Source organism: Chrysemys picta, chromosome 4 (assembly GCF_011386835.1).
Source record: "Chrysemys picta bellii isolate R12L10 chromosome 4, ASM1138683v2, whole genome shotgun sequence".
In the NCBI taxonomy this organism is placed as follows: Eukaryota; Metazoa; Chordata; order Testudines; family Emydidae; genus Chrysemys; species Chrysemys picta.
This window is the reverse complement of record NC_088794.1, coordinates 124,119,778-124,132,642: the sequence shown is the minus strand read 5'-3', so window position 1 is coordinate 124,132,642 and position 12,865 is coordinate 124,119,778. Positions and strand designations below refer to the sequence as shown.

The window sequence follows — 12,865 nt, the reverse complement described above, 5'->3', positions numbered from 1 at the left end:
TAGAGAGGTCAAGGACTGCACAGGCATGTAAGCTCAAATAGTCCCTTACTCATGGCAGGTGGCAGTGGCGGCTCCAGGCACCAGCGCTCCAAGTACATGGAGCGCCCTGCTGGTCCCTGCAAGGGCGGCAGTCAGGCAGCCTTTGGCGGCGTGCCTGCGGGAGGTCCGCCGCTCCCGCGGATTTGGAGGCAATTTGCCAGCTGGTATGCAGGAGGTCCGCGGGACCGGCGGACCTCCCGCAGGCGTGCTGCCGAATCCGCGGGACCGGGGACCTCCCGCAGGTACGCTGCCAAATGCAGCCTGCCTGCTGTGCTTGGGGCAGCAAAAAAGCTAGAGTCGCCCCTGGCAGGTGGTCCCTTCGGAAGAGGGTGAGGCAGTATGGGGAAGCTGGCAGGACTGTCAGTTTAGTACCTTTGGTAAGCACCAAGCACACTTGAAGAAGAGAAAATGTATAGCAAGCCCTTCATTTAAATAGTGTTACATGTGTGACAAAAACCAGGAAATATCAGAATAGGGCTGCTCTGCCCATCAATCACATGGTTGTGTTTTCTGTTTTGCACTATGATGAGGGGCAAGGATAGAGAAACTGCCTCAACTCTGAATTTCCTGGCTTTTGTCAGTTTTCAAACAGAGATTTTTGTGTGTAACAGATTAATGTCTACAAAGCCCTTTCTAATGCCTTTTTAGGTTGCTAGGATACACAGCTCTGTAGCCACCACAGAGATATCTCTGGCTAGGGGCTTAGATAAACCCTGACTTGTTTTGATTAGGTGAGCTTTATTACAGAAGAGAAGGCAGCTTGCTTGACATCATGAAAATGTGACCTGCTACAAAAGGGGAGATACAAAGATTGTTGTTCACAATCACATTCAGAGGATATGCTAAGAATAAATTTCCAGCCCATCAAATTACTTCCACCCAGAAAAATCCACACCTTGTAATTAGGGTTTGACATGGTCTCTTGAGACTTGGATCTATTCCTGCTAACATGTCTGCAGAACACTATCCTGTGGTGAAAAATCATTAGTAGGCTAGCTTTAATTTCATGTTTCAAAGATAGTCCAGCAATGGTGAGTGTGCTCTAGTGAGCAGAGCAGGGAATTGAGAATAAGGTTTCCTAGATTCTTCTCTCAGCTCTGCTGCTGAATTACTGAGTGTGACGGGGTTGGGACTCACCACCTGGCGCCTCCTGCTGGTTGTCTCCGGGAATTAGCTCAGTCCAGTGGAGCGCCCCCTCCTGGTGGTATCCCGTCCATCATCTCGCCCTTGGTTGGCATGTGGACTCGCGGTGTCCTCTTCCGGACCACTGCCTTCCGGCAGTGCCCCTTAGTCCATCCACACCCCCTTCGGGGGAGGGGGGGGAGGGTGGTCAGCAGTCTCTCTACACCCCAGCCACCACGTCCAACCACCCCACCCCAAAGTCTAATCCCTCTTGTCAGGGATCTGGTGTAGTCTATAATGGCCACTCCCTACGGCCGATGGCTGGGTGTACTGCAAGAGGGGGGACCCAGGCCCGCCCTCTACTCTGTATCCTGGCCCAGGAACCCTCTGACAGCAGCCTCGCTGTCCTCCTTCTCTCCCCTCCTTCTTTCCACGTCCCTGGGCTGCTTCCTCTTCGGCCCCTTGCACCGACTAGGCCCTTCCCCTCAGGGCCTGCAGCCTGGCAGACACCAGGCTGGAGTTCCCTTCTGCTCCCCCAGCACTGTGCTGTCCCAGGTGCTAATCTCCTCCCTGCAGGCAGACCTTCCCCTCTCAAAGGCCATGGACAGACTCCCTGCTCCCTTCCTGAGCAGCCTTTTTATAGGGCTGAGCCGGGCCCTGATTGGCTCCCACTAAGCCCTTCTCTGATTGGCTGCCCGTCTGCGCAGGCCCACTGGCCTGCTGCAGCCCCCTCTAACATGGGGGTGGGGCAGATGCCCCACCACACTGAGTGACCATGAAAAGGTTCTTAATGTCTGAGTCCCTCACTATAAATGGTCTGTAAGATGGGGATACTTACCTATCCTGCAAAACAGGAAAGTACTATTATAGGCTTAAGGGTAGTAACTAATTCACGTTGGTTGGGGACCCTCAGATAAAAGGTGCAGTCAAATCAAACCAGTTTTCTTTTTTAACATCTTGTGCCTATATTTTTCCAATGATAAAATATTTAGTGGACATATTTTATTGTTATTATTTATTATATTATGACAATTCCTACAGGCACTAACTGAGTTTGGGACCCCATTGTGCTAGGCACTATACATACCAATAGTAAGAGATAATCCCTGCCCCAAACAACTTTCTGGTTGTAAAAAGGACTCTCCTCAAATTTGCAAGCACATCAATGAAAAATAAAATCCTCAGAGGTAACACCTCCAACCCATAAACAGAGCCATCCTGTCCAACAAACCTATCTCAGGCAAAGGTCTGAAGGCACTGATTGGCTCTTAGAACACATTGTAAAACCTAAAATTCTTCCTCTCCAGACCAAGGGAGGAAGCAAATTTCAGAGTTACTGAGAACCTTGTGCTTCAAGAATTCAAAACAGAGAGTCCATCAGCTAGAGAGAGTTTTGCTCTCAAATAGCTACAGTCCAAATCTTTAGGACTTACATATCAATGACAACAACCTGTGTTGCAATTGTAACTGAATAGGGAGCTGTGCATGCGGACTTTCAAGTGCTGGTGTAATATGCTCCCATGTGCCATGCATATTGCAAGTAATATTCAGGCACTGCCCTGTGTAAATCACATTTCAATAATCCAGTCTAGAGGACACAAGTCATGGAGCACTATGGTTCCTGGTCTGAGAGACATGATTGCAATTGTTTTTCCATCTGTGCTTCACACAAAAGCACTTTTGGCTACCAAAGCCACTGAGAGCTCTAGGAGCAAACTGGTTTTGAAAAGTATCCCTGAACTACTAACCTATATTTAGAAGGGTAGGCAAAACCAGTCAGTAATGCAAGGCACCATCCCCATTGTACGCTCCAGTTGCTTCCTCTGGCCAGCCATTACTCTCTCTCTGGATTTAGTCTTAGTTATCTTGCTCTCCTATTCTGGCACTCGGAAACAGAAAGCCTGCACAGTCTGGGTCCAATGGAGAGAAGATGTCGAAGTGCATGTCATCCATATACTGATGGCACTGAAGCCCAAACCTTCTCCCTCTCAGTGGCCTCAATGACACACTGAACAGATGAAGTGACAGACCAGACTCCTCTGGAACCCTACAAGAGAGATACCTTGGGGCAGTTGAGCAATTACCCAATACATGTCTCTGGGATATCTCTCTGAGAGGAAAGAATGGAAACACTCATGGATGATCCTGTCTACCTTTGTCAAGTTCCATTGTCAAGACAACAAAACCATATGGCCAATGCTATCAAAGGCTGCTGACAGAGCTAAAACAACCTACATGGACAACTGCCATTTCTTTAAAGCTAGGAAATCATCAACCAGCAAAACCAACACACAGCTTCTATACCATGCCCATGTGTGAAACTGGACCGACAAAGATCCAGGAAATCTGAGCCCTGCAGAAATTGCCAGAGCTGCTTCCTAACCACCTTCTCAATTACCTTATCCAAAAACGCAGACAAAAGATAGATCAGTAGTTCGTAAGATCACCAACATCACCTAGGGACAGTTTCTTGAGCATGGCCCTCAGACCTACTGATTTGAGATGTCTAGCACTATTCCTTGCCTAGGATAGGCATTATAAATTTCCATCAATAATCTCCCCATTAATTTTTAAGAGCCCCAGCATGTATGTAACTCAGCAAATAAATGGCCAAAGCTCAACTCGAGTCAATACAATGTTTGCCCATTCTAGACGTGGCTCTCTTCCCATGGATGTAGTCAAAGCCATTCAAATGAGAGTGACCTTATCTAATATAAAGTCTCTTCTGCATGTCTGTTATTATTACTGCCATTAGGTTGGACTTTTTAATGAGAATAATGTTCCATGGGTCTCAGTATTCAGTAATCTACTGTTCTCGTCTACCATGGGCTGCTGCCAGTTTACCACATCCCAAAACAGGTCAAAATTAAGACCATTTTTAGCTTGATCTGGCTCACCGCAACCAACCACTTACATTCAATGCCAGTACTTTGCTGAACAGGGTCCTCTGATAACATTAAGGGTATGTCTACACTGCAATAAGAGACCTGTGGCATGGCCGTGACTGGCCTGGGTCGGATGACTCAAGCTTGCTAGGCTCAGGATGAGGGGCTAAAAACGGCAGTGTAGGTGTTCGGGCTCAGGCTAGAGCCCAGGCTCTGAGACTCCATGAACGTCTACACTGCAGTTTTTCAGCCTCACAGTCCAAGCCCTGAGAGCCCAAGTCTACTGACCTGGGCCAGCTAAAGCCATGTCGCAGGTCTGTTATTGCAGTGTAGATGTACCTCAAGAGAGTCTGCTGATAGCAGTACATGAATCTAATGCTACTTATTTGCAGGATTAGGTATCAGTGTATGTAAGTATATTAGATCTTGTTTTCAAAGGGTATCAGAAGGTATCCCTTGGGCTCTATGCACTATAGGTCATGCTTTGAGATAAGTTAACATTTTGTCTCCAAGAGGTGTGGTTCACCCTCCTCTCCGTTACAGAGCTTACAGTATTATGCAGTTCACTTACCTCTCTTTATCTTCTAATAAAAATGCAAGATCCAATTTCTCTCTCCTCTCCCCCATTGCCTTCCTCCCACAAGGTTTTAAATTCTAACTATATTCTGAAAAATGATGCTGTGCAAATGTCACCTTGGGGTTCCAGCATTGATTCTCCCTCACTGATTTACAGATAAAATTTGCTATATTCACAAGTCATTTGAAGTTGTAGATGCTCAACAGCTCTGAAAATCAGGCCCAATGGTCATGTTTCCAATCATAACCACACTTTAAATTCTATGCTGTAATACTTGAAACTCTTGGTACTGAGTCCTGGTGGCTCCTCTGTTTCAGTGAGGGTTTGGCAGTTCGGGCTGCTCCGGCTGCTCCATGGATGCTCTGATTCTGGATACTGGGGTGGAATCTTCTGCTCCACAGGAAAAAAAAAAGAATTTATTTCCAGACAAACTCATTTTTTTGCTGAAAAGAAACCTCATTTCCTTTCTTTATACACAGTGTACCATACTGCTTTCAGTGAATTACACTGCAAATTCCCAAGTCACCTCACCCAGAACCATCTTGATCTGGAGTCCCCAAAATCAATTGCTATCCAATGTGTAATTGAGGTCTGCTATGTAGATGAAAATCTGTTAACAATGCAGAATCTAAATGGATGGATGGATAACTTCAAATATGTGCATCAAATGATAAGATTGCACATGAATCTTTTTTGCAGTAACTATGAACTATGTACTCCACTATTAGACATAAACTGAGTAAAGCAAGGAATGCAGTATTGTATCACTAATGAAAATATAGGGGGAAGAGACCTACTCCATCATTGTCCTGTCTTGAAAATTAAGCAGCAACTTAAATAGTACTTTACATTTTATTCTTCACATATAAAAGAAACCCTGAGCCAACTGCCTACAAAGAGTAAACTAAATATGGGCATGATTAAAATTAGGTTTCCAAATATACATTTAATGTGGAGGATAAAAAAAAAATTCTTAATGCCTGTTAGGTAAACACCAGTTTCCTTGCACAAAAACTGCTTCCTGAAGGTTAACAGCTCTACTGTAGTTACAGACAGGTTTCAACACAGATTTGTTATTTGGTATTAATCCTCAATAAATATTTTAAATAATAAATTACTTGTTGTATTGGCAAAGAACACTCCTCAAAGTGTAACTCCATAGGTAGAGTTATTGTGGGAAACTGGACTGAATTCATCACCTACAATTCACTCTGTGAAAATGACTTAATTCTGCCCAAGCCTTTATATAAGAAACATGCAAGTCAGCCAAAGAGACTTTAATTCTCAGATTGTAAACTCTTCGGTTCAGGGCCTGTGTCCACCTCTATAGACCAATGTACAGCATATAGCATAATGGGACCCTGGTCGGGGTCACTGATTTAGTGTAAGTAAATAATAATAAATACAATTAAGCTTACCCCAGCTAGTACCTCACAGGAAGTTAATCTTTAGTTTCGTGGAATAACTCTGGATAAACCTACATTAAGCAACACAGAACACATTAGAGACCAATGTATTCAGAGCCAGACATTTAAGAGTTAATTAGAAAGACCCACACACATGTGCATGTTTAGCCTCCAACCCCCTTTAAATCTGTTATTCCAAGTATCCATGACACTGCAGACACAGACTGAGTGAGAGGACCCAAGCTCCTACCTGTGATTACCTACCCCCATCATTTTATGCCAGTAAACTCTGCAATGCAGCAGTAAGTGCTCTGCACTTTGATAAGCATTTGCTTGTCTCGCTAGGTCTGTGCCAGTGAACGTGTACAGGCAGCAGTGAGTTTTAATAAAGCAAACGCCGCAGTAGACTGCAGAGCAAACTGATTAACAGTTTGGATGTTGCTGGGAAGTGTGCAGTAACATCTTTCTTCCCATCCTCTCCATGCAGCCCTTAAATCTGATGGATCAAAGCTTTGACCAGCATCAGGTGGCTAAAACAGAGTTCATTAACTCATGCGGCTTTCTGTCTGCTTGCTGTAGAAAGGCTACAGGAGCTGCTTACAATGATCACATACTAAATGTGTTTACTAGAGTTCAAACAGCTTGCCTCTCTCATGCCAAGACCGCCCTTTAAAATGATATTAATTAAGCAAGCAGCTTTAATACAACAGGCAAATGACATGGTAATCAGTGATTACAGTGGCAAGCAAGGACATCCTTTCCCACAGACTCAGAGGGAAGGGGGGCAAGAACAAGACCTTATCTTACCCACATGGCTTAGCTTGTGTTTTTGAATCATCCCCTCCTGTGTCCTTTGTTCATCCAGAGGTTAAAATACTGACCCCACTCCTTAGGCAAAGTTCTTAAAAGGGGGAATTTGAGTAGGGGAGGGTGAGCAGTTTCCCTTCCCCCTTGCATAATAAAATAATTTGGGTAAAGAGTACATTTCAAAAGTAAATTCTACAGAACTAGAGAAGGCACCAACAATGTAGCAGCATGCAAGGGACCAGCTGGAGAGGGCAACCACTAGGCAGTAACAAGCAAATCAGTAGGTGCAAAGGGCATGAAAGAGGAATGAACCGTAACAGAGATGTGGAAATCTTTCCAGGTTTGGTATGAAAAGGCATCACAGTCCAAAAAGATGTGGGTTTGAAACATAGCATTTCCATGGTTGAATACTACAGGCAGGATTTGAATTTGACATGTCTGCATAAAGACCTGGTGGTCAAATACCACAGTGATGAGCACATAAGTGGTTCACATGGCTTCACTGCTTGGCCATAACTGGATGTAGGAATAATGAGGACAGGTTGGAAAACACTCTGAGACATGGGATTTTTCCCAGTAGCACAGTTTGGACATGGCCTGTAAAAAAGAACAGCATGCAATGACAGGGTAATCCCAGATACAAAACATCTCACAAACAGCTCTGCTGAAAATTCTGTGATGTGAAACAAAACCATGCCAATGGCAAGTCAGTTGTTAGAGAGGATATTAAGAAGACAGCATCAAGCATATGAAAACAGCTGGAGTCCTAGCATGAAGGAACACCCATCAAATACAGAAGGATCAAAAAGAGAAACTAGCCAGTTGTAAACAGTTTATCAGAATGAGATGGCAACTAGATTTCTTAGTTACCCTTGCTCCCAATCCCACCCTCCCATTTCAAGTACTTGCTTCTTTCCCTTATGGTATTGTTCCTGCCTGCCACCCACCCCCCAAAAAATCACCTATTTCACTTATTTGTCTTTCTGGCCATCTCTCATTATTTCTTACATGCCCATCACCAAGATATCTGGGCCAAACATTCATTTTACAGATATGGAAACTGAGGCTCAGAATGGTGAGGTGACTCAGCTCAAGAGTCACAGTAAGTCAATGTGAGAGCCAGTTTTCAGAACACAGGCTCCCTGGCTCCTAAAAGTAACCCTGTTCCACTAGACCACACTGCCTCCCACTGAAGATTGAGTGACCCCTCCCTCCAGATTGATCTGCTTATCCTTAGTTCCCTCTGGCATTATATTTCTTGCCCCATGCACCAGAGCGTCTGAACCTCTGTTTTTTCCACTATATCTCTACGCAGAAAGGCACTGATACAGGTCAGAAGTCTTGGAGTGCTTTTATTGTGACCAGCAAAAACAAAGCTTTCTAAGGGTACGTCTATACCCAGCCGCTAGTTCGGCGGCTGGCAATCGAACTTCTGGGTTCGACTTATCGCGTCTTGTCTGGACACGATAAGTCGAACCCGGAAGTGCTCGCCGTCGACTGCGGTACTCCAGCTCGGCGAGAGGAGTACCGCAGAGTCGACGGGGGAGCCTGCCTGCCGCGTGTGGACCGAGGTAAGATCGAACTAAGGTATTTCGAACTTCAGCTACGTTACTCACGTAGCTGAAGTTGCGTACCTTAGTTCGATTTGGGGGGTTAGTGTAGACCAAGCCTAGGTATTAATAGTCCAGCCTAAGCTGAAAAGCAGTAAAAACAAATGCAACTGACCAAAAGGAAAAGGCGAATTTGAGAATGATCTCTTTTCTACAGGTTTTTTGAACCATCATGTAGACTGTAAATAGAGAATAATATTCCTGCTATCGAATTTGATATGGTGGTTCAGACATCCGTGGAAAGGAGATCATTCTCTATTGAATGCTATAGGTTTTCTATTGCTTTCATTCCTACTAAATTTCTTTATTGAATGTTCTATAGAATATGGTGAAAGGATAAGGAAACAGGCAAATTCAATTGATTTGTTTGGGCTTGTATGTAGGTTGTAGAATATAGGCCAGAGGATACCATTAATCATTATCGCTTCTTTCTCCTGTTTCTCAGTAGCCCTGTATTTATTTATTTTATTCATAGGCTTCTCTATGGTGTTCATCACTGTAGTATCAGGTGGAGAGTTTATAGATGCTTGCCTAGATTTTGCAGAGATGAGGTTGGCTTGCCTGCTTATTTATCTTCACTATACGTGGAGCAGACTGTGTTCAGAGGCAAGCAAAGTGAGTCTTTACGTTCATTTATCTTATTGAATGAAAAAGCAGGAGCAGATGAAACAATGTTATTTATTATATCCTAGATACAAAGTTTATACGGGGAAGAAGAGGGCAGCCAAACTGAACAATGTGAACAGAAGCCCTTTTGCCACATAGCTGCTCTAGGAAGAAGTGTCACAGAAAGCCCCAGATGTGCAGATATGATTGCAATGAAATTCATCATCACATTCAGGCAGACCATTTGCCAAGCAGAACTCAGTGGAATTCTCTCCTGAATCATTCACATGTTCTCTCTTTCTCCCTGTTACATAAAAACAGAGCATTCACCCTGGAAACCCAGAGGCAGCACTGGATGTGTGTGTGTGCTGCAGACAATGGCCATTATAACAGAACACGCCCCACGGGGTTTTCTAATGATAAATGTAAGTCTGACTTTACATGTGGCAATGTCAGGGCCAAATCTCTGAGCACAGGCTGGCTAAACAGTCACCCCAGTGTCTTGATCCTGACAACCTGACCAGTGTTCTGTTTTCAAGCTGATGATATGGAGCGGAAAACTTGGCCCATAGACTAACAGACTATTCTTTTCAACTACAGGCAGGGAATAGGATCTAGTGGTTAGAGTATGGGACTGAGTCAGGATTCCTGGCTACTACTCCTGGCTTGGCCAAAAGTTCCCTGTCTGACCTTGGGCAAGTAATTTAGGGCTCAGACACAGCTGCACACTGCAGGCAAGATGGAAGACTACCTCCTTAGCAGGAGCTCCTGGAAACACTTGCCCGACTCAAGTATGATGCTCCCCAGATCTCATGCAAAGTTAAGGGGAGCCCCACTGTTGTGCCACTCTTTCCAGGAGTGCAGTGTTCCCTCCCTATGGTGGGGTTAGCTTTGCTGGTCAGTGTGTGGACAGGGGTGAGGTGGGGCGGGGGTAGGATGCCTGGTCCTGTCCTTTCCTGTCCCTTTGGGGAAGCTTAGATAATGATGTCCAGTGATGGACAGATGGGCTAGAACTGCCATGAACACTGCGATCCATGTAGAATGTTTGGGCTCTGGGAGGTCATGGACTCCGTATCCAGCCCCTGAACAGCACCACATGGAAAGGAAAGGAAATGTTTCTTGGCCTTTACCCCACCTTTGTGTCCACCCAGGCAAGTCTGTGAACAATCAGCCTTTAATCTCTCTGTGCCTTTGTTTATCCAGCCATAAAAGGTGGATAACAATAATTCTTACTTCACAAAGAGATTATGAGGCTTCATTTGTTAATATTTGTAAAATACTGTGAATGGAAGGCACTATCAAAGGACAATATTTTAATTAATTACTATTATAATAAATATGTGGAGGAGGAAAAAGATTGTTGTGTGGTGCACAGCAAGACCTTGATAAGTTATATGGCTCTCTAGATCTGCTTTGTTCCTTTATAGTGAATGAAGACTGTTGCCCTTTTTTTTAAGCAGCCTGGACTTGTGAAATTGCAGAACAGAACAACATTCTGAATAACACCCACCTTTTTACTCTTGGGATGTGACATGTAATTTTTTTGCCTGGGTTTATTCTTCTCCCCCTTTTTCAACATCTATATTATTTTCAGCCTAAGGGCTGATGAAAACCTCGCTCTGAAACAGACTGAATACTCTTGTGCAATCTGTTCTCTGACTTTTGTACAGGATAATTGCATGGGTGAGTTTTGCAGTGGAGGAGGGAGTGTAATTTAATGGATAGGGCACCGGACTGTGAGTCAGGAGACCTATGCTCTATTCACAGCTCTCACACTGACCTGCTATGTGACCTTGGGCAGGTCACTTCCCCTCTCTGGGGCTCTATTTTGCCTCCCAACCTGTGTCTTGTCTATTTAGACTGCAAGCTGTTTGGGGCAGGGACTGTCCCTTACTATGTATATGTGTATACTGTAATATACTATGTATATGTGTATACTATGTATATGTGTATACCTTGTCTTGGATGGAACCTCCAGGCATTACTGTAATACAATTAAATGATACTAATTATAGAATTGTAGGATTGAAAGGGACCTCAATAGGTCATCTAGTCCAGTCCCCTGAACTGAGTATTATCTAGACCATTCCTGAAATGTGTTTGTTTCTACTAACCTGTTCTTAAAAACCTCCAATGACAGCGATTCCACAACCTCCCTGGGTAATTTGTTCCAATGCTTAATTACCTAATGTCTAACCTAAAACTCCCTTGCTGCAATTTAAGCCCATTGTTTCTTGTCCTGTCCTTGGTGCTTAAGGAAAACAATTTATCAACCTCCTCTTTATAACAACCTTTTACATACTTTAAGATTGTTATCAAGTTCCCCCTTAGTCTTCTCTGGTCCAGACTAAACAAATGCAATTTTTTCAATCTTTCCTCACAGGTTGTGTTTTCTAGACCTTTAATCATTTTTGTTGCTCTCCTCTGGACTTTCAACGATTTGTCCACATCTTTCCTGAAATGCGGTGCCCAGTTGAGGCCTTATCAGTGCTGAGTAGAGTGCAAGAATTACTTCTCATGTCTTGCTTACAGTATTCCTGATAATACATCCCAGAATGATGTTTGCTTTTTTTGAGACAGTATTATATTGTTGGCTCATAATTAAGGCTACGAACCCCAGACTTCCAGAGACCTCTGTGACATTCTCTGCTTCAGCCCCAGGGGTTGCAGGACTCTGGAGCTGACAGCCAGTGGGGCCCTAGCAGGGTTCCAATGACAGGCGACAGCAGCAACAAGCGACAGGGGGCCCCCTGCAAAACTCCAGCAACGGGTGGCAGAGTCCTGAGGGGTCCCTCCTCGAGGTTCCAGTGACGGTTGATAGCCTTGCATGGAGGGAAGAGGGACGCCTTGGGCAAGAGGCTGGGGGTGTCCTGTTTTCTCTTTGGGAAATATGGTCACCCTGCAGCTCCCAGCTGCCATGGGTGGAGGGGGAACCCCACAGCTCCCAGCCACCTTGTTGGTGGGGGAAACCATGGAGCCGCAGCAGCAAAAGTCACAGACAGGTTATGGCTGCCATGATTTTTTGTTTATTGCCCATGACCTTCCACAGACTTCACTGGGCTTTGAATCAGGCCCCAACTGCACAATTCAGATCATTCTTCTACTTTTAGTCTGCTTTCCAGCCCTCCTGGTTATCTATAGCTTACAGACACAAAGATGTGGTTGGCTAGTGTAATCACAGTATTGCAATCTTTTCCTCTCCTGAACCACTTCCCAGCCCCATTTTGGTACTGACTATTGATGTTGCTCCAATTCTAAATTAATCCAATTAGTTGAGATTAGAAACCCATCTGAAGCATCACCTCCATTCTGTGTGTGCCTTGGATGCTGTCTGGTAATTAATGGTGCACTTGCGGTGTTATTAATTAGCTCCCTTAACTTCACCATCCAAATTATCAAAGAGAAAATTGACTTGAAGTTTCTGGGCTCCTTTGCCAGGCTCCCTGTCTGCAGTAATGAGCAGCTGCACCTTCCTTGTGGAGCAGATTAATGATTTTGTACTTTGGTTTTAACAGAGGTAGGCACTTTGGGATGTCTTGTCTTTTCTTACCCCTCTTTTCTTACCTTGACAGACTTTGTGAAAGGCACTGACAGAGCATTCATCAGCTTCTGTCATGAGCTCTGGTAGAACCAGCTGTATTTCACAGTGTGAGCTTTTCTTTCCTTCTCTTTGCCCCTTTGATGTTCTGCTCTTTGCTTGCACCCACAAATGTTTTTTAAGTGTGCATATTATTGTTTCATTCTTGGAGAACTCTGGAAGATGTCTGTGTACCTCATAATATGACCTGACACAATAGCCTTCCCAGATGCTCC

At 44.5% G+C, this 12,865-nt stretch overlaps 1 long non-coding RNA gene across 2 annotated transcripts; it reads right to left on the bottom strand.

Moving 5' to 3' along the window:
* Nucleotides 1–353: 353 nt before the first annotated feature.
* Nucleotides 354–6,514, bottom strand: LOC135983187 (uncharacterized). Of its 2 annotated transcripts, none has more exons than XR_010600726.1 (3): nucleotides 6,280–6,514; nucleotides 6,042–6,100; nucleotides 354–5,013 (listed from the first exon to the last, which is right to left on the bottom strand). It is a non-coding gene; the product is annotated as an uncharacterized LOC135983187 (long non-coding RNA). The 2 variants fall into 2 exon arrangements; XR_010600727.1 differs by having other exon boundaries at nucleotides 6,294–6,514.
* Nucleotides 6,515–12,865: the final 6,351 nt, after the last annotated feature.